Raw genomic sequence first — 26911 nt, forward strand, 5'->3', positions numbered from 1 at the left:
AGATCTTCTCTCTGCTTAATGCGCAATATGACCCACAAGCGAATAAAATTTCGTTATATATAGAATAATACTAACTTCGTTGGACTATGTTGTGTGTATGATCGAAATATTCGAATATATATTGTATTAGGCGAATAAGAATTTTTTTTCTGTCCTTTTTTATATTTTTTATATGAAACAATTACTTGTAGTATTTTTTAAAAGTAATAGAAAATTCAATTTTATGCCGTAATCGTAATTACCACGAGAAAATATTTCTTCTATTATAACAATTTTTCTATTATAAAAATTCGTAAAACTTATTGAAAATACAATCTGTAGATATATATATATATATATATATATATATATATATATATATATATATATATATTGATATATATATATATATATATATCTGTAAATAACGTAAATTCTCTTTATATAGATAATATGCCCTTTAATATCATTCTCCCTTTATTTATTTATATCTATTTACAAGAATATTTACAAATAGTTATACAATATTTAATATCATTTGATTTCCAGTTCTTTAAACGGCAAGTATTTTAGATAACATGAATCACAAAGATATGCTGCTATGTTTTTATAATAAGTTCATTGGGTGTTTAAATTTTAATCTTTTGACTATATCAGCATAACTGTTTATAGCTAATGGATTTGTATAAGAATTTATACTGACTTTGTGCTTGTCCGTGAGTCGAATAATTTTTTCCTATTCGTAGAAGATGTTTAACGATTTATGAATTTCGTCATCCCTGATATATAAGGGTGCATCTATTATTGTGCTTGTTGAAGAATTTTCGCTTTCCATTTTTTTAATATATAATATGGCTGCCATTTCCTAAAGTTGAATTCCACAAGTCCATGTTGGTTTTATTAAGCATTTATATATTAGCATTTGCTTACTTTTATTAAGTCTATTCTTTCGGGACATTTACCAGTTCATAGATTTGTTAAATAATTTATTATATTTTTTGACTTATATGTTAGTTTCATATGAGTTTTTTTTTTAGTTCTATTCCCAGATATTTAACTAATGTAATTAATAGTATTAATATACACTTTTATTTTACTGAATTTAATAAAGTATTTTACTGTAATTTTAATATTTTACTGAATTAATTAAGTAGTTTTTTAATTGAGTGATATGATCTGTAAACCAGAGATAGCAATTTTTATATCATTGTGTATGGAAATTATTGCGGTGTCGTCTACAAATGTGAAAATTTTGGTATTTTTATTGGTTAGGACATCAACAATGAAGATAGTATGAAATAGAAAAGTAAATACACTTCATTGGGATACTCCGGTTTTAATAGAAAGGATAGCAGATGTAATATCTTTGATTTTCACGTAGAAGTATGTTTTCTATGGAAGATGTAATTAGTGTATGGAACGAGATAAATAACAAACGTTATAATTCATTGAGCAGACCTTTATGTCAAACTTTGTCGAATGCTTTTTCGATATTGAAAAAGAATATTTCGATATAGAAAAAGATTATTTCTTTTCTCCTAGTGATTGGAGAATGTGTTATATTGTGTAATAACTTTTCTTAATAATGTTATTTTATTCGAAACCAAAATTGTCGTTGACAATAATAATGATCCTTTTATGTATAATCTTTTCAACTACTTTTGACAATAACTGTAGTAAAGAGATAAATCTGTAAGATTGGGGAAGATTGGGATTTTGTTCAAGTTTTAATAATTTTATAATTTCTGCACATTTTCATATTTATAAAAAGTGCCCTACGCAAAGAATTGCATTAATTAGTATGGTGATATATCGTAATCCTTCTGCTGGAAGTTCTTTAAGCACTTTGGCTGCGATTAAATCGTTTCCTGGTGCTTTGTGGTTTTTGAAGTTGCGGATTATGGCCTGGAGTTCTTTTTTAGTTGGATGGTCTAGGATGAAATTATTTTCAGAGTTATTGTTATTTGCGTTAGTGAGAGACCCATTTGTGAAAACTTCTTGGAAGTACTCTACCATAGCATTTGCTTGTTTTTTAAGAAATTTATTCCATTGGCCGATTAGAATTTTAATTGGATTTATTGTTTGTACTGGTTTTATAATTTTTTTAGCTGTTTTTCACAAGGAATACTTTGTTATTTCAGTTACATCAAGATTCGAAATGTATCTACTAAACAAAATGAATGCCGTTATTATAATTGCTGATTTCTGTTTTTATGATCTTTGTTAGGTTATATTTATTGCACAGTGTGATATATGTCGAATTTAGAGAAGAACTTTATTACAATATGATATAAAAGGATAAACCACCTTGTTCGTTTGCCAGTCCGAAGAACAAGAAACAAAGGAAAAGAAAGTAAGGAAAAAGAAACAGAAATATGCTACAACCATAAATCGGAAACTCTATATAATAACTAAGGCGCGTCGATCACTCATCTACTACTTTATTTTCAACAGTCCTAGTTAGATAATATAATTCTACTTTCAACTGCGAAAATCGTCTGTGTTGCCATTTCCTTCTTCCTTTTTTTATTTATTTGATTAATTCTTAAATAAATGATGATTATGGCCATATTTTCTTCTCTCCTATTATAGGATTTAATTAATACTTGCTGTTTGAAGGAGGATTGTTAGTTTTTCTGCTGCTATCTCTATGTCATATTTGGCTTTTAATAGTACATTGCATGTTAGTTTATCGTTTATGATTTTACAGTAGTTGTTCCAGTTGGTAGTTTTGTTTGTTAACTTCGACTGTTTAAGGAACTTAGTTAAACTTTCGAATTGATGATAAATAATATTGGTTTATGGTTTGAAGTAAATTCAAGAAGATGTATGGTCAGGATTTAATTATTTTTAATATTGATGATGCTAAACTCGAATGCATCTGGTATTTTATAGAGATTCGTCGGTCAGTAAGTGGGCCTACCGGTCGATAGAATTGATAGTTGCCTGTGATTGATATATTGCATCAGATTTGCACCTTTAGTGTGTGCTATTATTGATTCCCAGAAAAGGTATTTAAAATAGCCTGCTATTAAGAAATCGTTTTCAAATACTTCGAAGAATTCTTTGAGTTTTGCTGTAGTTAACGAGCATTTGGGGGCGGGGATTATAAACTACCGCTACTGTTAACTGTTGTTCTTGCTGTATTATTTCGATTAGCGTAGCCTGTATTTTCTCTGTTTATTCTTTCTGTGCATATTTTTTTAGCTCGGAGCTTCTTGTAATCCATTGCAGTTTCATTGTAAAATTTGGATCATTTTTTGTTTTCTTTTAGAAATGTTACAAGTTTTATTAAGAAATTTATAATGGTTGACATTTGAGTAGCTAAATTTTCTATTATTTGCTTTGTTCAGATGTTTGAACGGTTGACGGCTTTCCTCTACGAAGAATTTGTGATAAATTATGATTATCTTAATGCTAGAGTTTTGGTAGTATAATCCTTCAAATTAGAAACAATAGCAATTGCTCGACGGATGCGGAACTTTCGGGTTGTCGACTTTACTAAAATGAACATGGTTTGTTTATGTCTAGTTCATAACTCTCACCCTTCACCATCTATGTTACATTGGTAAAAGAGCTCTCACACGTTTGGTCACGACGATGATTCGTGACCACACGTGAATCCAGTCTTATACTGAAGTGTTGTCTATGATGGGAGGATATGTTCAATTGCCTGAGGTACAATGTACAAAATGAAGATTCTTTGTTAAGGAAATACTGATACGTGAATGAAATGTGTCCTATTATGATTTTTAAGATTACAATCTAATCATATTTTGATAGTACAATTAATAAATAGAAGTTCTGATTTTATTGAGGATTTAAGCTACCGATTTTTATTAAAAGTAATTACTTCAGATTCGACTTAAGAATTTAAATCCAGTGACCTGTGACCATTTTTGGAATTTATTTAAGGTTTCTTCTAAATGCATTTGGGTGGCGTGAGGCTTTTTCCTTTGTATGTTATGATTAAATCGTCGTCAAATAATAATCCTTTCATTGGATTGGTTATGTTATTTAATACATTATTTATGGCAATGAGAAACAAGGATACACTGACCCTTGCAATATACCATTTTCAATGACTATGATGGAAGAAAGAATGTTGTTGGCTCTCATTTGGATGACTTTTGCATGTAAGAAGTTGATGAAATTAACAATGTTATCTTTGAGTCCACGATTTCATAAAATTTTTAATATTCAATTTTTCCAAATCATATCATAAACCTTTATGTCAAGACATAATCAAATTTTATTAATTGGCAAAGGCATTGCATATGTTAATCTCTTTGTTTAGGATTGTAGATGGAAAAGAACTGTCAGAAATCTCTTCGAGAACAGGAGATTAATTGATCTTTTTCCAAATATCATCAAAACTTGTAGTTAATAATTTTTTTCATCAATTTGTACATCATATTTCTTAGTGCAATCGGACAATAGCTGTTCGGGTCAGCTAATGATTTGCTTAGTTTTAAGATGAGTGTAATTATGGCTTCATTCCAATTCCCTAGGACTACATTGTGTATTCACACACAGTTGACTAGGAAAACCATATAGTCAACAGCATTTGATGACAGATTGGATAGAAGAATGTTTGAGATTCCGTCAGATTCAGGACTGGTGCATTTAGATAGAAAGTATTTTACTTCATCGGTGTGGAGAGACATATTTATAATAGAAATAAGAGTCATGGTTAAAATCTGGAGGATTCAATGGAATAGATTCTATTTTCTCTTCATGGATTTGAAATTTCTTTGTGTAATTGTTACTAGAATTTTTTTTTAAATGTTGACGCTATTATTTTTGATATTTTATATTGGCCTGTGATAAGCGAGTTATTTGAACTTTTCTTTGAATTTTTAATTGCGCTTTTTTTTTAAACTTCAGTGATTGAAGCGTAACAGTTAAGAATGAAACATATTTTAAACTTGGCTATTTTTTACTCTTTTATAATTTTACGAAGTATAGCTCCAGATTTTTTAATATTCATGAGGTTTTCAAGAAATTTGTTTCTTTTATTTTTTAAAGACATAGTTACAGTCTTTGATGATTTGTGAGGTCGTGGTTATTGAAGTCGCCAAGGATAATGTATGATTTCGCTAATTAATTTATTAGGTGAAACAAAGTTTCATTTTAAAGATAAAGATTTAAATGAGGATTCCGTTTCCCGAATTTTTGTAAAAACTTTATTATTATGCATAAACTATTTTTAAAGAACCACCATCTTTTGACACGTTCTTTTTCAAAGAAAATCAAGTTTTTTCAAAAATTCGAAAAAGCGGTAATCTCGCTTGACAATTCTTAATAAGAATTTGGGTATTTTCACAATATCGTTTGGATTGAAGAAAATGTCTATTGAGACTTATTACATGTGAAAACTCAAGTTTATGTATTCCGCTTCGTAGGAAATACATTTTGGATATCATTTTGTATGCCATTTTGGATAACATAATGTTATGGTTAATAAATATATAATTTTTTCTATGTAGTCATAAAGGACAAAAGGGGAGATGTTAAATAAGAAAATTCTTTAGGATAAGTTAGTTACATTTCTGAATGCAGTGATTGATATTTTATGATTAATTACAAAGTTGTTGGATGTAGTTTAATTATCGAAGTAAATATAAATTCTACAATTAGATATTCAAGAGGTGAAAAAAATGACTTTAGATCTATTGTTTTCTATGATATATACATAATTTTTCATAGTTTTGCATGGACACAGTCAATTGTATCAATTATAATTACCAATTCTTTACTGGGAAAGGATTATTTATTGTTGCAGAAGCATAAGATTTTATAAAATTATGTTCCTTTTAAAATAATAAACTACCGTTTTATTATAATTAATACCTACGTGAAGAGAATTATTGTCTTTAATAATTATTGTCGTTCTTAAGATTACATTTTGTTTATAATAAAAAATATTCTTTTCGTTATAATTTTTTTGTCCTTTTTCTTTCTCATTTTCTCTTTGTCTTGTTTTATAAATCATGGGAGAAGCTCGATCTTTAATACGCTTGGCTTGTTTGACTGACCATTAAAACGTATCTTTCCAATGTTGATTATTTCACGAAGATCATAAAGCACACTTTAAATGGTTTATAGGCATTGAAAGATGACAATACAATGAAACAGTCGCTCTCTACCTTATAATAGCTCCACACATTCAATGAGATCCGTTTACGACCTGCATCGACATGGCCCTTTACTATTTTATCATCGTTATATGATGTTACATTGAATGTAAAATATTCGCTGTTATTTGCAATTATTAAATATCATATAAAACAGAATGGAATACAAAGTTAAACAGACGATTAATTCTTTTCCTATAATTTTTATAATGCTTTTATCATATAACTATCTTTGTTTCATCTTTTTATCGGAAAATTCTATATGGTTTTCTAGATATCACGGACGAACGATTTGTTATACCTTATCGTGCGTTAAAATGAAAACAAAATGAATGCCGATATGGAGGTAGTGTGAGAGAATTTAAATTCATCTCTCGATACTCGAAAGCAGATAGCCATTGAATAAGAAGAATTGTAAATATCGTATCGTTGTTTCTCGTTGATCGAATTTGAGATTCCTTTTTTCTGACAATTCCTTTTCCTCTGATATAAACGAGCACGAGCGAGTGAGAAAAACGGCTACATTCTCCTATCGACAGTCTCATTTCCTGACTCGAACTTATCAAGACAAATACACGCCGACCGTTCTTTTCTCTTTCTTTCTCAGCACTTTCAACAAGCTCTCGCGATCGGAAAATATCTGTAATGAACAAACTATCCGATTTGAGCCCCTCGCTATCACCTTCTTCTTTCTCTTTCTTTTCTCAAAACCATCATCACGCTCTCGATACTCGCTATTCCCTATCGGTCGTTGCGAACTTTTCGATAACCAATCTCAATTTCAACGCGATGTGTCCGTTACGTGTTTCCTACGCTCTCTACCTCAATAACGAGAGCTTTCCTCCATTTCCATTTTTCTTCATCGTTTTCTTCATCCTCTCTTTCCCTTTCTCTCTCTCTCTCTCTCTCTCTCTCTCTCTCTCTCTCTCTCTCTCTCTCTCTCTCTCTCTCTCTCTCTCTCTCTCTCTCTCTCTCTCATTCACTCACTCATTCTCTCTTCTTTCTTTTGTTCTTCCAAGAATACACGTTATCGTAGTAACATTTACTTAGAAAGAAAAGGATAGATTTTCTTCGAAGATAACTCAAGTTCGAATTGTGTATTCGATTGCACTTTTTGCACGAAAATCTCGACTTATTCACTGTCGGTCTCAACGAGTAGAGAGATAAATATCGACGTTGTATTTTCAAATTGTGATATTCGGTTTAATTCAATCCCTCGAAATCAAGTACTTACTAGATTTGGAATATCGCTTAAAAGAGACAATTAAGAATTGTCGTTTCGTAAAAAGCAGAGGTTTATTTAAACGAAGTATAGAAATTAACTGTTACAACTGTAATGAGTATACTTTCGGCATAGTAATACGTTTTATATATTTTAAGCGGCGCAAATCAAACAATTAGAGAGAAGTAGCAAAATTTGGAGAGGAACAAATAACTGAAGATGTACGTGTACAAAGCTTGTATTTTAAATATGACATGATTTTAGAAATATTTTGAAAGACTGCATCAATAAGAAAAACAACGGGTACAAAGCTTTTATTTTGAGTATAACACGAGTTTAACAATTTTTGGAAGACTACACTGATAGGGAGAAAAAATAAAAAATGAATGAACGCACTGATAAGAAGGAAAAATAAGAAATGAATAAAATACAGATGACATGTATAATAGAACGTTTTAGAATGTTAAATATGATATTGAAACGTGTTACAAATTGACTTTTACGAAAACCATGAAAAGTTTTATTGAAATTTGTTGGCAATTCAGATTCGATAAACGTTTATTTTGCAGATTTTGATTAATTTTTAAATCTTCTACAATATTATGGGTAAGTATTTCTAGATGATTATTATCAAGAAATGAATTCTTCAGAAATGATCTATTTTATATATTTAAAAATTGGACGCACCTCTTACATTATCACTTCTCCGTTTAAGATATTTATATATGTGTCATTAATTGCAACGAAGTACTCAATGTATCATAGTGAGCTATATGAGCTAAGAAGAAAATTATCGTTCGAGCTCGAAACTAATGACGGTTCTTCTTCCGCTTTGGTGGCTCGATAGAGAAGGTCTCATTAAAACTTCTCATCATCGCGAACAAGTCGAGGAGAAAGAAGAGAAAGAAGATTAAAAAATCGAAAATCTTGACTTATTCATTCTCGGTTTCGACTCTTATCAATTCTAGTTGATTCTCTAAATTTTCAGTTTCGACTTTTTATCAATAAGATATTATTAGTTAAAAAGGATGATGTATGCCACAAGAAAAAAGTCGAGTAAGAAAGAGAGAAATAAAGATAGAGAACCGTTCGATTATCTCTTTCCATCAGCAATCTATTAATTCGACCATAAATCGCCGTTAGTAGAAAATTTAGTTGAAACTTACTGGTGATAATTACATAGGTTTCACAGCACGTTGTAGCTACGACATAGACGAGGTAAAGAAATACTCAGAGAAAAAGAAGAAATGAGAATAAAAGAGATAAAACAACTTCAAAATAAAACCATCGTGAGTTACTCTTGAGAATTATTCTTGCTAGTGGACACTACATTTGAGATTAACTATTTGAGAGCATAATTCAACTATCTGAAGACGCCCATTCAAGATGTTGCAACAGTTGTTCTCGAGAGTACTATCAAATTTTGTATTCGTTTGAGAGCAACTTCGATAATGTTTAATCTCAGATAGTCACTTGTATGCTCATCAATAGTTTACTATCAGACAGAACTCTCAGAATCGTGTCCATTGGAGATTAATTAATGCGCTTTTATATTCGCTTATTCTGTTGTTCGTTTTAGGATAAAGATATGTCTACATATATCTGTTCAATATTGAATTTATTTCATGTATTATTATTAATTCAAAGGTCTTATATGTTCTTCATTTTTTTTTTACAGGAGTTTTCGTGCTACCACTCTTCGTTAACTACTTTTATAATAAACTGATTCGTATTTCCAAGAGAGCTCTCCAACAGTAACATTTCTATGTTTCCATTTGAGAGCATGCTACAATACAATCGATCTCAGATAGTTGAACTATGCTCTCAGATGGTTACTATCAAACGCAGTGTCTACTAGTAAGAAATACTTTCAAGAGGAACTCGCGACAGTTTTATTCTTAAATGGACGGTTGTCTTTAAGATTGTAGCAAGAGGGAAAGAGAATATAGCAGAGAGAAAGAGAGAGATAGCACTAGCGAAGTAGAATTTATTAGGCGATAAGCACCCCGCAACTTTCTTCCCTTACGATCGTCATTCTTTATCAGCCCACTCGTGGCCGACACCAGCGTATCGAGGACGGCATACTAGGTTTTATGAATCGGGATTATTAAGGCCCTTCCTGGATCGTAGATCTTCCTTGTCTCTCTCTTTCTCCCTGGTTCTTTAGTTTTCCTTTTTTCTTCTTCATTGTTCTGTCTTACTGATCGTCTATGAAAATGTCATGTTAGAAAGTTTTCAATCTTTCATCTTCATATATTCTGATTAGATAAAAGCCTCTCGTGGACAATTTAAACTATTATCTAGCATTTTCGAATCAATCGTTTCTTTATTGACTCATCATTATAAGATTTACGTAATATAGGAAAAAAGAATCGAACTTCAAACGTATATACTGTAAGAATAAAGAGATGAAGAAACTAATATAAAAGTGTCTACTAGCTACTAATACTAATATAAAAATTAATATTAATTTATCTAGAATGGCTTTATTTGAACAAAACTCAAAATTTTATTAAATAAATTAAATAGTTAAGTGCTCTTGGTAACAATCGCAAACAAAATCTTTTAGCCTTGCATTCGTTCTTCTAGATTCGCTTAGTCACTCATTTACACACATATATTTTTTTTATTATGATTAAACTCAGATGCATCTCCGATTTTTTCTTCTTCTAACAGACATCGCTAATGGAACAAAATATTTGATACCGGTTTTTTATAACATTATCTGCACTTACAGTAAATAATTTTAATAAAAGAATTATTCAAATTGGAAACAAATAGAAAGGGTAAGTCGCTTTTTCAAAGACAATTGAAAATTGTGGCGAGGCGTACGGTAGATGGATGTAGCCTAGGTAGTTTCTGGAAGTCATAAACGCATTTGAGAGATACGATACGATGGTTTTCAGTAATTTATCAGCACACCTGATGGGCATGCGTGGGTGGTAACATTGTACGATCTCGTTATGGCGAATTCTATGGTGCCGGTTCTTCTAGATATGATGCTCTTATCGGCTCAGTGGGTGATTGAAAGGCGATCATCCAAACAGTGCTTCCTTTATAACATAGTTCCAGAAGGAAATTTGTCGATCGATCGCAAAACCGACACTTCGAGAACGAACCGCTAGCGGTCTAATTTTTATAAGTAATAAAAAAGTTTTGTACAACTATAATAATAATTAAGAAAAGAATTTTAAAATTATTGTTATTTCTTCTTTCTTTGGTATCGAATTAACGTATGCACGTGTTTAATAAAAATGCAATAATCTTAGAGTTTTGTTGGATCAGTCGTTTGAAGCATTCTTCTTAGTGGAAGTACTCATTTGCGAATGTAGGCTCCAAAAGATTCCTGGCTCGCACAATGGTGCCTTTTCTCTTCTGCACATTCTCCTTTACTCCATAGTCTTCCTTCTTCTCTCTTTGTTCAATTTCATTCGACTGTGTTCCATGTTTCGTGGTAGGAACACGCGATTCCCGCGTTAACTCCCGTAGGGCACAGCGGGTGTCCTCGTATGGACTCGCATTAATCCACCTCTGTATCCTTCTCTTTCTCACACACCTTCTTTCTCTTTCCCTCGAACTCCTCATCCCTCTTCCTAGCGATCGAACACACACTTGTTCATGCTATCTCGAGGTCGTAGAAACTCACGCGTAGATTCTGCGCTATCCACCCTTATTTATACTTCGATCAGCTCGAAAGCTAGCATGACGTTTAATGAGCCACACACGTATCGGACATTAAATTCAACCTCGAGGAAATGAAGAGTTTAACGCGGACAGGAACTCTCACTTAGAACATGCACGGACGCCATAGAAAAATCTTCTTTCTCATTAGCATTCACATAGCCTTATCTATCTGGCTTATAAATTTTTTTTTCTTTTTTTTCTCATTTTTTCTTTTTGTTTTAAACCGTGTCAGAAAAATCGCGCATATGTTTTGACGAGTTTAGCGCGAGAAAAGTTTTCTTTTCGTTTCATTTCTGTGATAATCGCGATGGTATCATTTATTGAGAATTACGCTCTTATGAGGTGAGTACGTAAAGAAAACGAGAAAAAAGGAAAATTTTATGAACAAACGTTGAACTGTTTTCACGGTCGAAAACTATTTAATGATGCGCTTTTACGACACAAACCTGTAACATCAGCTATTATATGGCCTGCTGCTCGTGCTGTGCGCATGCTCACGAGTACAGATGTACGTTACAAAATCGTAAATTCTTACGACTACTTCGTCTTTTACAAAACGACTGTGCACTGGCAGTGATTTGTCCATTTCGACGACAACGACGACGCTTTTTAAATAGGCCCATAAAATAATGTCGATCGTACTATTTTTTTTTTTTTTCGTATTTTCTATTATTTATTTTGTAATTTCTTTCTTGTAAATTTTATTTAAAAAATACTTTTTCTATTTCTTTTATAGACACATTTTGAAATGCCAAATGTTTGAATATCAAAACGACACTTAAGCAGCTTAACCCGATTGGTTTTTGCTCGTATTTCGTTGTTAGTCGTTGAGTGGACGTGCACACCTTTATAAATCATCGACTCGGTACTTAATCGCCTGGAATTCGGGCTGGACGTTACCACGAGATACGTAGAGCTTTTGCATGAAATCTCGGCAATTTCGAATATTTCGTAATCCTATTTTAATCCCTTAAGCACAGATTTTCCATTCCTATTTTCGTATAGACGAATCGCTTGGGCAGTCGAGACACGACACGTTCTCTTTTTGAATCTCCTCTCTCTTTATCCTCTTCCATCTCTTCTCGTTATGTCTGCAAGCTCTTACGAAGCTAACACCTGTGACCGCGATTCGTGGCTCGTATATCGGCGATTTGGGAGAATTTCTATTTAGAAACGCGATATTAATAAGCGACATCAACGCATTACCGCTTCACCAGTTATGCCTCCCTCGTTCAACTCGTCTCCTTGAAAACGCTTAAAAGTGTTTGTCTCAAAACTTGTAATTGGAAAATCAAGATTCTGGATGAGATATATATCTAGACATCTATAAAAACGTGGCAATTTGGCGCGTCTCGAAAACATCTAATAAAATGCATGAAGGTTCATTTCGTGAATATGCTTATACATATATCTACATACATATTGAGAATCGTTGAGCGAATCACAAGTAAGTATAGTTTGTCTGAAATTTAATGGGCGTGTTTAACGTTGATAAACAATGATATTCATCTTTCTCTATATTTTCAGAATTATTTCTAATTGAGCAATCGATCAAATATAAAATATGAAGCCTACTATTAATATCGAAAATTATTAAATTAAAAGATCAATTCATGTGACATTAACGTAAAAAGGAATGTTATTAATTTCGAGTTGGATGACGTCTCTCGTTCAGTTAAGAGCCGAGTACTTTTGGGCCTCGAGACTTAACCGTAGCCGGTACGTTTAAACATTTTGATTGCAATCTGTTGCTGTAACAGTAGTACGCTGAACACGCGAAGAGCAAGCTGGTTAAGCCAATGCCATTGTCCAGTGACTCGACACACGTACATATGTACATACGTACGGTTTACGCGTAGAAGCAGAACTATCCTGGCGCGTCCTGACGTTTGCACACTAACTCGCACTCGATCGCTCATTCGTTCGTTCGTCGCATTCCCTTTTCGGCGAGCGTACGTACGCGCTTGCTCGTATGTGCATTCGCTCTCGCGTGCACTCGCGTGCATCGGAGTCGCCTAGTGTACTGGATGGATTGCCGGCGAGCGTTGTTAAGTTAGTTCTCCGTGTTACGTGTTGCTGTCGAGGGAGTAGTTCTGCTAATTAAATTGCCTGGGAGGTCTGCTTTTCTGCGGGGTGGTGAGGAAGAGAGGCAGAAAAATAGTAGAATTTGGAACTGGACATTGGTGGGAGAGAGTGATAGGTCACAGAGAAACTCGTGCGTGGAACGTCCATCGCCGGGGAAATTTCGATTAAACGGCCGCGTTCGTTTCCATTCTGACCAGGACGATAGCGAGAAAGAGAGAGAGAGAGAGAGAGAGAGAGAGAGAGAGAGAGAGAGAGAGAGAATAGATAAAGTGCGGGATAAAAAGCTTCGAATAAATTAACGTCAAGCAAATACATTGAACGAAATGATCCAGTTGGTCTTATTTTGAAAGGGATCGAGCGAAAATCATTCTGCCGCGAAAAATCACGAAAGCGACTACTGGAAAATAGCAGTCCGTCTATATTTTTCGAGCCATTCCTTGTCTCTTCTCTCTCATACTCCTTCCTACCAACCTCCTACTTTATATCTCGTTCTCTGTCTTACTATTATAAGCCAGCTTCATTGTATACAATGGCGTTAATTACATGTGACACGAACTAACAAGCCAACTATTTTGTTTTTTTTTTTTGGTATCACATAACCTATATATCGTCTTATATAAACTGTATTATCATGTAATTTTTGACGCCGTCTTTTTCTTTCTCTTTCTTTGTCTTACACTTTAATCTCACAATTTTTTTTGCCTCTCTGATCTTTCGTCATTTTTTTATGAATTTTTCACTCTGTTATATCACCATACTTAAATTATCGTAAACCAATCAGTAAGCTTTTAATTACGCCCGCACTTAGTTACAGCAATCTGGTTCGAACCATCCACCGCATAGCTTTGCCAAGCCCTCTTCACGGTACGTTATGGAATTTTATCGTCAATAAACAGCGAATAACTTTGCAACGGTAGCGGTTCTCCATTGGAACAATGTGCTTTCGTGTCATAAACGATTAGCATTAAGTGGTTTACGAGTCGGTACCTACTTTCAATCATAACGATTTTAACGCGACACATTTAATACCACTTTACCTTTGGCTAGCTTTGTTTATAGAACGATGATATTAGATAAGCCTTTAACTTTTTGTTCTTTCTCTTTTTCCTTTTCTCGAGTTCAATGCATAACGCGACCAAACACATCGACTATTCAAAAATTTATGTTCTGTCGGCCGATTATTTGATTTATTACGCGCATGCTAAAAATAGAAGTTGTCGTTGGAGTTTACGATAACAATAAATATTTCGTTTACGGTGACAGTAAAAAATGGCGTCGTCATTTTCATTGCGAACAACATAACATTAATCAAGCGTGTCGTCGAAGATGTTGGAATTTTGACGATAAAAATCATTTTGGCCGGTGCGAAGGAATGTTACAGTTATAATTAATTTTGTGTGCCCATATTAAAAAACGTTACCGTATCGACATGTGACTACAATTGAAGGTATACTTACACAAAATTTAGAAAATTATATATGCAGGTCAAGAAATACTAATTTTATCCGACTTTTCACAGCAAATATTCCACTGTGAGATTCTGATTACTTTACGATAGTAAACAAAAGTTACAACTTCGAAAGCTATCGAGATTTCTTTGTTTTGTAAAGTCGAATAATCGTCGATTTTAATTCTACACATCCGATATGTTATGCTAGTAAAGTGAAATCCAATTAGAAAAATCGAGGATATTGCTTGTAAACGCGATTGCTTCTTCCCAGATAATTTTATAAATTATATATTGAAAACAAATGTCCTCTCGGTCAGCGATAAATTTACGTCGGTGTATGTACAACGAAAAGGCAATTTTAGCAGTTGAGAACTTCACTTTTGCTTTAGTAAAAAAGCGAATAATTCCGAATTCATATACAACTCGTTGCAGCATTTTCTATTGAATTCAATATCGGATGGATATCGCTGCAGACAAATTATACGCGGTAACGCATTCAACTTCGGCAGGGTGCAAACTTTTTTCACTCTGCGATAGTAATGCCTAGAGGGGTCGATACGGTCGTGTGTCAACGATGGGCAAACAATCCGAACGGACCAATAGAGCCAGACGTACATCGGTTTCGATTCTTCTCTCTCTTCTCTCTCTCTCTCTTTCCTCTCTCTTGTCTTCTCTCTCTCTCCCTCTCTCTCTCTCTCTCTCTCTTTCCTCTCTCTTGTCTTCTCTGTCTCTTTCTTCTCCCTTCTCCTCTCTCTCTTTCTCTCTCTCTCTCTCTCTCTCTCTCTCTCTCTCTCTTTTTCTCTCTCTTCTATATCTTTACCTTTATTTTCTCTCTTTTTTATTAACCAGTTTTTACCGATTCTGTTCTCCCTGAACGGTGTAGATATGAGATAGTACATTTAGCATGTCACAAACATCATCTCTACTACGGATTTATGACGAAATTGTTAAACGACATTTGAAAACCTCGATAGAACACACCACACTATCGTGCTTCTTTTTGTAGTTTTTTTCGCGATCATCAAATTTATGCTCTAAACTTGGATTTTACGTAATGACTAGAGAATTTCAACTAAGACGTTACAATCATTCCTGAAAACTTGTAACATTACTCTCGTTTTATATATAAAGTTGATCGATTAATTTATCTTCAATTTCAGGTACATAGCCATTTGTTTTATCTGAAGTATTATCTAGACGACAACCACAATTCAATTAAAAGAAAAGGGAACAAAGAAGAAAGTGAGATATCGGCCAACGTATCATATATGATGCTTATTGCGATAATTGCCGTTCTCATTAACGAGCTACATTCGTATAGAATTGTGAAACCGAAGTGCGCGTTGCAGTCAATCGATGACGTCATTGGTTCCCGAGGTTTCGGTCAATCAACCAGTTGAACGTTACGTCAGAATCGTAACAATCTGACTGGAGATAATCAGATTACCTTACCGATTCTGATTACCGACGTTAATTAGAGAATAGCGATGATGCGTTGCGTGGTCGAGAGGTTTCGGTTCTCGATGCTTGCTTCTCCTGGGCGCTAGCCTTCCATTTTGCGGAACTTAATTATCCGATTAGTCTAGCTACGAAGCATTGCTCTCCATCACCATCTCTCTCTTTCTCTCTCTCTCCCTCTCTCTCTCTCTCTCTCTCTCTCTATCTATCTAACTATTTCTCACTCTCTCTCTTCCTGGATCCTCTTGATTCTCTCTGTAGCATTCATCTGTAACATTCTCTTGTATCTGACACCGGCTACCATTACATCCACGTGATATTGACGCCAACGTTGGCTCAACAACCCTTGCAATCCTCTTCTACTCCGACTCTTTCTCTTATAACCCCTGCTAGTGTATAGATCGCCCTTCTTTCTATCATTCACCCCTTTTCCTTTCGTGCGCGGTAGTTACACTTTCGTTCACTCGTCGGAATTCGGTTTGAGAAAAGTATGCCAGGATCTACGCGTGACAATGTTTCAGAAAGACTATCTAGTGCCATTCAACGAACGTGCCTAATTATTCTCACGGCCGGAGATTATTACTCGACCCTACAGAGAAGGGAAAAAGAGGAGGATGTATCGAACGTTTCAAAGTTATCTTTGCGGATTTAACAGATAAACACAGCCTTCAGGAAGAAAGAAAGGAAAAAATCACAAAATTAATATAAAAGTCTAACTAAAGTAAAATTGGACCTAGTGTAAAGAATAAGACGAGGAAACTATTCTAGTATGAAAAACTTAATTTATCTAAGATGACTTTATCAATAATAACAATAATAATAATAATAATAATAATAATAATAATAATAATAATAATAATAATAATAACAATGATAATAATAACAATGATAATAATAATAATAATAATAATAATAATAATAATAATAATAATAATAATAATAATAATAATAATAACAATGATAATAATAACAATGATAATAATAATAATAATAATAATAATAATAATAATAATAATAATAATGATAATAATAATAATAATAATAATAATAATAATATTTATTAAGCGAATTATATTCTTTAGTAGCATTAAATGCAGATACAGAGAAAGATTAATACATAAAGAAACTGGAACAAATTAAATAATTTGTTCGAAATATGATGCAAAATGATTTATCTATTACAATTTTCACATGGTTCTCAAAAAAAAGGACGAGCCGCGAAAAAAGTGAAATAGATGAGCTAAGGCTTGATATAAATGAGAAATTGGCCTGGTTATAAATATGATGGACACAACTTTTTTGCGGTAATATTAGTTACTAGTACGTTGCACTGTCAAGTATATAACTTGATCATTTATAGCATATAGAATGCATAGCATAGGTGTCATTTAATAAAGAACCATTTATTCATTTAAAACCTTGTAGTCTGTTTTATAGCTAATATTTCCACATATACCTATACTTTTTGTCAAAATATAAAAGCACTAAACAAAATTTCATCTGCATTAGACAAAAATAGTAGGAGTTATAAGGAAATTACAAATACACAGATTTTTAATTTTATATTAATAATATGCAAAATGGTGTGGAATAGCTAAAAGTTTTAGATTCAAAAATATGGGTTATTCATAATTTTGAAGACAAACATTAGGTCACATAAATGTCTACGCATTTGTAGAGCGAATAATCCGGGAGAGGTTAAAAGTAAATCGTAATTATAGCAAATTTTCAGAATAGACTTATCAATTTTATACGAGACAGAAAATAAGACTTCATGTTGGATTTTTTATATGGGATAAATATAGATCTGGTAGTGGTGGTTCGAAATGGGCAAGTACAGTGGAAGTAAAAGAACGAAGTATAGGATTTTTAAAGTCTTGCATAACACCTACATAATGAAATCGAAGGTTTTAAAAATCAAAAGAATAATTTGTAATGTTTCGTGAATAATAGGAGGAAACGTGAGTCTAAGATTTCTTACATTGATGATGTCGTTTAGGATGATATTATCAATTACGATGGGAACGCATAATATTACATTTGGATAGGTTTCGATTGATATGATTAGATTTACCCCAATTAGTGATATTCGTTAGGTTTTTGTGTGGATTCGAATCATTTAGAGGAGATAAAATTTTATGAATTATTTTTCGGTTGTTAACGTAAAGTTAAAACAATCATTGGTAAATATATTGAATAAATGAGAATTCAAATGAGATAGTTCGATAGTTAAATAGTTAAGACAGTACATTTATATTATATCAAGGGAGATTAGTTTATTTATTATGATTGTATAGCTAATAGTATTAAAAGCTTCATGAAAATCTATATACATAACATCAACCTTGTAACCATTTTCGAGTTCATGTGCAATGCAATTGGTAATAAATGCGAGATTAGTAAGAATAAAATGATTGGAAGCCATATTGCTCGTTAATAATGAATTGTTTAGTTAAGCGATGAGAGTTTTTCTGCTATTAATACCTATAATATTTTAGACATAATATTATATTTAATTTGGAAATTTGACGATAATTGGTAATATGGGATTTATTGCCAGATTTATAAATAAACTTGTAATAAGTCTGGATTTCTATCTTGTGAAAAAAGTGCTTCGAGAGAGATAGGTTAAAAATAATCTAAGAAACCGATCGTTATTAAAAGAACAAAACACTTGCAACCGGTTATCTAGCGTTATTGGTTACACAATTTAATTCGACAGTAAAGTTGATAATAATAAATCAACTTCAATTTATTGAGTCTCATTCGCTCGAATAAAAATCTCGTTTCTAGAGGAAATAAATTATTTGTCAAATGAGTTACGCGTATTCCCTCATTGTTACTAACAAATTAAAACATGTCGTTTCTCTTGAGATGTTTTCCGTTATAATCTTTGTTTCGTGATCACGATGCAATCGTGATGATTCATATCTCCAATAGATTCACAAGAAAGGAGAAAACTCTCGTATTTGTTTAAACGCTTTAGAACACTAAGATTCGATCGTGTTCTCCGATTCATTGCGTATCTGAGAAAGAAGAAAACAAGGCAAATAGGACCTTCAGGTTACTGCAAAAGCAAGAAAAGGAGGAAGGTGAAGTAAAGGATGCTTGTAAGAAATAATTGAAATGTCGGTTGTTTTGATTCATTTCTCGCGGCTTTTCTTCTTATTTCATGCAGAATCTCGGCGCCGATTGGGCGACGAGAAATTGCTCCTTCGAAATTCTACGTCTTTCGTAAGGAAGAGGATAGAAGAAGAGTGGAGGAGCCGAAGAAGATTGGAGAAAAAGGGTGAGGTGACGGGATGGAAGTAACGAAAGATGGAAGAAGGACGAAGACAGAGGTCGCGGGAGATCGCGCGATAGGGCATGAGAAACGTCAAAGGCTACGGTATATCAGATTGGACGAGACATTCTGGCTCTATAGGAACGTACTTATCCGATTGGCTCCGCGATTCAACCGTGTCAGCTTCTTCTATCTATCGTGTGCGACGTATACCACTACCGTTACCTCTACGTCTTTCTCTCTATCTTTCTTCTTTCTTTTCTTTTCTCTTTATACCACCCACCGTGCGCCGATTCTACTCCCTACCAACTTTCATATCAGATAAGATTTGAATTTCTTTAAAATAAAGAACCTCTCGGTGGCAGCGCCAATGCGGCACAGCTTGCTGCACATCTTTTCTTTGCAAGCTGTGCCGCGGTTCGCAATACACATATACACACATACATACACGAACAGGTACCTACATATAAATACCAAAGTTTTCTGCGGACTTTCGCTAGTACCACTTTGGAAAATTAAGTATTGTTTGCCGTACTAACGTCGAACAGTATCCCAGTGACTTTCTCGCACGGTGTTTCCATTTCATTCAAAGTACATATTTTAACCTTCTTGAGATTATAATATGCGAAGGGAATTTTCTGACAGTACACGTTTCATATTCAAGGACTTTCGTAAACTCTCTATATTTTTCTTACACGTACGCTTACTTTTTTATATGTATATGTACACGCCCGAGAAACACGAATACAAAACAAAATGTTTTGTTAGTGGTGCGTTGATTCTATAATAATTTCTCAAGGAGCGAAGGTACGAATGTATAATTTATCTCTACATCAGAAGTTGAATATTATTCCAAATCATTATACAATATTCCCGAGGATCGAAGAAAATGGGACGAGAGAAGGGTTGAGAGAAGAAGATTTTCATGATTTATTTGCGATTTCCTTGCTATTCATGGCCGAATTTTTCAAGATCTCAAAGGATCCCAAACATCAGTATAGGGAACGTTGTTTTTCGACTTGAACGTTTTTTTATTGTAGCAGGTATATGTTAAGAGCCTACGAAAGAATAGAAATTTTGAATTCTTTGATAGCTTAGTTAAATCACCGCACGCGATATGCGGAAACTCGGGTTCGAATTCAAAATCCAGGTCAGCTAGAATTTTTTCTTACATCTATATTATTCAAACGCCATACGACATGTATTCTTTGTGACAAAGATTTTAAAATACAAGAACATCATCTTTGTAAAGGCTATAACTAATCAATGGACGTTTACACGCCGTTTCAATAGATGTTTTCAACGATCGTAAACGGCAACACAGCGCTCGAGAACGTTTTCATTAAGCAAGATAATCTGTTTATTGCCGTTACAACGATATATCGTTGCGAGCTTGTGCGTCATAACCTACCAAAAGCCATGAAGCTCTCTCCGCTCTTTCTCTCTCTCTCTCTCTCTCTCATAGTTCCAGTCAACTCTCGCGGACCTTAGCCAAACCGATCATGAATAGTGCATGGTGGCGGTGTTCAGGGTGGTACACGAATGCTGCGCCTCTATATTCGCTATAGTATAGAAACCAAGTCGGCCAGCTCTCTCTCTCTCTCTCTTTCTCTCTCTCTCCTCACATCGTGTGTGAGTACAGAGCGAATTGAATAGTGGACGTCATGTAATATACAGGATGTCCCACATGTTCCACCACGCGTCACGTCGTTTTGGCTCGACATTATTTATGACTGCGAGTATGGATACGCCGAGAGCTCCAACTTCGCCCTGCTCCTCATCTTGCTTCTCGATCCACTTTCCTCACTCTTCTGTTCCTTTTCGTTTTTCATCCTCTCGTGTTTCTTTTTGCTTCGTTATGAAGCATAAATACTCGCGTATAGATCTCTTGTAAGTTAGGAAGCACACTGTGTATGCGCTCTTCTGTATTCTTAAGGTAAGCGTGTTTATTGGTGATGAACGCATTGCATGCATCGCGCGAATTATATTTATTTAGTGTACTGCGTCCATTGCATTTAGATTATTTGCATTTTCGAAACGTCAACGTTATCGACAAACATAGTTTTAGAACTCCCAGTACTGAAAAAATACATTATGATCGGAAATATCGTATGTGAATGTGATGAACAGTGCATGTATCACGCGCAATTCCGAATGACATAATTAGTACGCATTGAACATATTGCAATTTTGGTTTTTTACGGAATTCTTATCGACATTGTTGACGTCCAAATGCATCAGGTTCACATGTTACAAATAAGTGAACGCAATCTTATGGAAAATAATGTAAAGAATACTATATGTTTCACGTGTGATGCGTTTGTTACCGATACATGAACACTTGCCTTTAAAGTCTATTTACATATATACAACCATGCTGTGGCCACTCGTGTGGCCGAACATTGTCCGAACATTAATGCATTAATACACACACACACACACACACACACACATAGACAAAGAGAGAGAGAGAGAGAGAGAGAGAGAGAGAGATAGAGAGAGAGAGAGAGAGAGAGAGAGAGACGCACACATTCATATACATATATAACCGTGCTGTAGCTGTTCCGTGTCGGAACATTTATATACGATCGGAGACTGTCCAGGTGTTACAGTATCTGAAGGTTATGAATACACTCTTAAACATTAATAGCGTCATGCACGAACAACATACATTCAGATACATTTATACAAGTCCGTGCTGTGGCCGTGCCTCTTTATGGTCAGACTAGGAAACAGGGAAAATATCGGTGGTTATCAAATGTGACAGAAGGACATCCTGGGCCGCGAATGATGATGAACAAGACACGAATAATGTATAAATTGTTACATATAACACTATTGTACAGTAACCAATTTGGATCTGGTTGTATATAAATAAACCTTTATTCGGTGGTAGCGATCTGCATGGTTTTCTACATTTAAATACAAATCGTATTTCTCGAAACTGTTTATTTACTACCACCTTACGATCCTAGTTTCTCATAAAATCTCGAGTGATTTATATATTTCGGCTGGTTGAAACATTCGACTCGTTCCTTGTTTAATGACCCATTCTATATTTTCTTCTATGTTTTGCCACTCGAGAGGATTTCCCGTAAAGTAAGCGTTCCTTTTTACTGGATATTCTTTGCGTTTGATTGAAATATTCCTTTCCATTTGTTTTGATTTTTTCAATGCGTATAAACGGTTTATTTACACGTCCCTATTCGTCGTGTCGACGTTAACACATTTTATCGTGAAATCGATTTCACATCAAATAATGCTTTAAGTTCATTCGTCGAGATCGACGTTCTAAGGACAAACAAAATTCTTCGTCTCGTTCCATTTCTCCCTTTAGTTTCGATTACTCGATTCTTTTGACAATAGGAATTCTTGCATGAGCCTTTTCCAATCCCTAAGGCTAACGCAACTTCAAAGAACCATCGAGTTTCTCCTTTCTGCTTGAGATTTGCCTGCGGGAAAATCGAAACTTTCGCGCCTGTTCTCTGCTCGATTCACTTTCGTGACACAAAACATAAGTCTTCGTTGGTACATCGCCTGTTACATACTTCATGGCGCATACGATTGTCCTCGATCGAAAGAGAACTCGACGCTTTTTCGCTTTCATCGAATATTTTGGTCTCTTCTTTTTTCATAAGAAAAATCCATATTTTTATGTACGTAAAATCGGTATGTAAAATTGCAGCTTAAGAGAAAAAAAGAATAACAAAATCGAAACTTAACAACAAGAATTTCTGACTAGGCCTTTGAAAATTTCTGATCATAAACACATTTTATTCTTTCATTAATTTTTAGTTTTTTGTTAAAAATAATCTGTCTTACCTCTCAGTCTCTTTTTTTTTGGACGATTAATTTAAATCGACGTTCGTGACTCATAACAACGGTGGATAAATTTTTGTCTTTTTTCGCCTGAATTTTTTGTAGGTATGCACGTATATATTGGCGCAGCATCAGTATACGCGCCTTTTATTCTTCGTGTTTGCTGCGCTGAATCATTAATCGGCATAACGTTCGTCGAGCTCATTGTCGCACTAAGTTCGTGCTGCGGCTTTCATTTCGTTCGACAACCGGAAATCGTACGCGTTGCAATGAATAATTACGTGCGACTTCGATATACGCGTCGCGTTGAGAGTGCTCTTTTACTCTTACAAAAAAAAAAAAAAAAAAAAGAAACGTCGATAAAATTTGAAGCAACAGCAATACTTTCAAAATTATTTAATAATGAACATAATGTTTAACTGAACCACATATTTAACAAGATTTGTATTGATTGTAATAAAAAATTTCAAATATTATTTTTAATACGATCTTTTATATTTAGCGAATATTTAATGGTCATATTTTAAAAAAGATCTCATTTGATTCGCACAAATCTCGAGGAAATAATAGAATTGTTAGCTATAATTAACTTCATAAAAGTGATTATCAAATGGAATCACAAAAAATATTATAAAATCTACAATTATACGTAAGTTATGGGTTGCTTTTGTTTCCATATGTCCGATGCAATTAATAAAGCATTAAAATATTTCATTAGCTATTTCATTATTTATTTTATTCGCAAACAGAGACGGAAGAAATAGAATCAAAACGTGAAAGGATACCGCACGTGTAAATACGACTGTAGAAGCGAGTAAAGTTGGAAGTTCAAATTGGTCAACTACTATCTCTTTGATATTACAATGCACGACGGGATATCGTGTTGGAACGAAATCGGCTTAAGTACTTTTTGAATAATAATGAAGGAAGCGTACTTTAGCGATGTACAGCATATGGAACTATATTCGGAGTTTTATATGAATACGAGAAGAGATATGCTTTCACAGAAGCACCTACTAGGCTTTTCAGTATAGCTCTATAAGAATAATTTAATCTTGGCGACGAATTTTCGGACCAATTTAATATTTGAATCAATTATTCTTTTTTAAGCATAAAATAAAAATGCTTTGGTTTCATCGTGTAATAATACTCAATATATCTGCAAGAATTACTAAGATGGAATATTAAGTCTAAAACGATCATTCTTCTTTCATTTATATATTAAGTGGACCGGAAAGTAATGTCGCTTTCTTAAATTAAATTCAAACGAATAAATTTTTAACAATTTTTAACAATTTTTAACAATTTTTAACAATTTTTAACAATCGACATGCGAAACGACATTACTTTCCGGTCCACCTAATACATCCTTTATTTCTTTTCTTATGACATTCTTATTTTTATGGAAACTATCTATTAGTTCTTAATGATATAAAAGAAGAGTTATCGGCGAGATAACTTTGTACTTTTTCACCAACATCCTTTTTTTTAAATCATTACCTTTACAGCTCGAATAATTTACTATAATCGAAAGTTGATCTTTCGCTTCGGATTTCTATCTTTTCAATTATTTTTACGAAACGCTTTAATCCCTATGTGTGATACAATAATTGCGATCAAATTAATATTCGAAGGAAATTCCGCACGATACTGTTGCAAGGAACGTAGTCGTTATAGTTTTTTAGAATACCGGTAAAACCTATGACAACTCGGTAAAGAAACGAGCACAATACCAAACAAAAAAGCAAACTCCATTCGTATGAAATTATTGATTTACGATCGCTGCTCAAATTTATTACCAGGAGTAATGTATTCGGAATGCGTTTAATACGTTTAACGATTGTGGTCTCCAACCATTCCAGCAATTACTTTGTTTAAAAGTTAAAAAAAAAAGAAGATAGGAAAAGAATCTTCTTCGTGAAATACGTCTCCTATTTTATTTATATAATTTATATAATTTATTATATAATTTATAATATCAAATAGATTATAAAATGAATTTTTATCAAGAAAAAATCGCTCCTTACATAACTTAATGAACTCCAAATACTCACAAGGTTTCATTAAAACTAGAATTTCCAGTTAGGGAACCTTCTTTTGTTAGTCTCTTCTAAAGTAAAATGAGGTCGAAGCAAAACTTCACTTAGTTCTATCCTTGATGTACGACACTGTTTTGTTATGACCACATGCGCGCGAAGGTATTTAAATGGCACATTACTACCCTTAAAAAGAATATCTCGCCCTGGTTACTTTTATATGAACGACTGCATCCTTTTAAACATATGCAGGCGCATACATGTACCTATAAACACACTTTTTTCCTTCAGCTTGTCTTCGTTCTTCGCGAAGATAACGGTCATATGAACGAGAAAATATATAGACTGACTTTCTCGACAGTTGGTAAAGTTGCACACTTTTACGGAGAAGTTCATAAGAGAAAGAACGAGGAAGAGAGAGAGAGAGAGAGAGAGAGAGAGAGAGAGAGAGAGAGAGAGAGAGAGAGAGGGTGGAAAGAAAGGATGAAAAAGATGACTATCGATGACGAACGAGGACAAGGAGTGGGATAGAAAGTATGTAGTGCCTCGGGGTAGGCGGAGGGCAGTAGGTAAAAGTCAGAAATAAAAGAAGAAGCTATGTTAGTGGTAGTAGCGCAGCTGAAAGAAAAGAGTTCCGTGGGTGAAGGCGTAAAGTGAGAAAAAAAGGGAGGGCTAAAGATAAAAAGAGAGAGAGAGAGAGAGAGAGAGAGAGAAAGAAAAAGAAAGAGAGAGAGAAAGAAAAAGATAAAAGAAACTACTGCCACCCTCGGTAGCACTCAGGAATAAATAAACTCCAAACGTATACGGTGTACGTGTCGCCATCTTACAGATTATTTGAACAACGTGCGAGCAGCTTACGAACATTTTTAGTTAACAACTTGCGATCCCTTAAATCTCTCATAAACTCTCACTGGTGCCAAAATGAAAATCTTCGATAATTGATAGTTAAAGACCATTAGATAGTATGAAACCGTTTGATAAGAAATAGTTTGATCGATTTTTATCACAAAAATATCTTTTATTTTGAACTTTTACTTTTTTTTGTCGATATTATCGTTTTATTAAATGTTCTTATATATAATATCTAAAGAATGTAATATACATGTTTGTTTATTCATGACTAGAAGAAATATTGAGAGGTATCGAGAGATTTCGCTTATTGGTTTCTATGAATCAAATTGGAATCAAAAAGTGATAATTATACAGTTATAATGGTTATTTTAAACATGAAAAAATGATTTATTTCTTTCACTTTTTTCGGGTATCTGGACAAATAATATAAACTGACTGATGAACAAAGAAGGAATCGAAAAGGGGGTTAAAATACACCATGACTTTCGATACCAAACGGATCTTCTCCGCGCCTTAGAGATCAGAAATGAATGAAATAGTTGCTAAACGAGAAAGGGTTTTTCACTTCTTCTGGTTCCTCTTCATCTTCTTCAAGTTATATATTGTCATTTTAAAAAAATGAACGAAGATGATTCTGTGATAAAACAGCGTCAACGTCTACGATCTTAATTGGAAAATTTTCAATATGCATATCAATGTGACAAAATGTGTAAATTAAAAAAGAAACAGGGGAGAAAAGAAAATGATAGAAAGGAAGTCAGTTTTATTTTTGTCGATCATCTGGTGTCTCATCTAGTATAAGGGGGAGAATAATGACTGCAATAATGCTTGAGGATGATATGGCATTAATGTACGATGGTTCTCGTATTTGTCAATACGTGACTGTTAAAGACAGGGCGCCACCCT

General features: G+C 33.7%; 1 protein-coding gene and 1 long non-coding RNA gene across 14 annotated transcripts in view; both read left to right on the top strand.

Moving 5' to 3' along the window:
- LOC124951706 (RNA-binding protein Musashi homolog Rbp6) overlaps positions 1 to 26911 on the top strand; it is a 596819-nt gene that overhangs the window by 231404 nt on the left and 338504 nt on the right. The window lies entirely within an intron of this gene.
- On the top strand, positions 12979 to 17691 carry LOC124951823. Its single transcript, XR_007101727.1, has 3 exons — positions 12979 to 13074; positions 15718 to 16782; positions 17098 to 17691. It is a non-coding gene; the product is annotated as an uncharacterized LOC124951823 (long non-coding RNA).

This window comes from Vespa velutina, chromosome 1 (genome assembly GCF_912470025.1).
Source record: "Vespa velutina chromosome 1, iVesVel2.1, whole genome shotgun sequence".
In the NCBI taxonomy this organism is placed as follows: domain Eukaryota; kingdom Metazoa; phylum Arthropoda; class Insecta; order Hymenoptera; family Vespidae; genus Vespa; species Vespa velutina.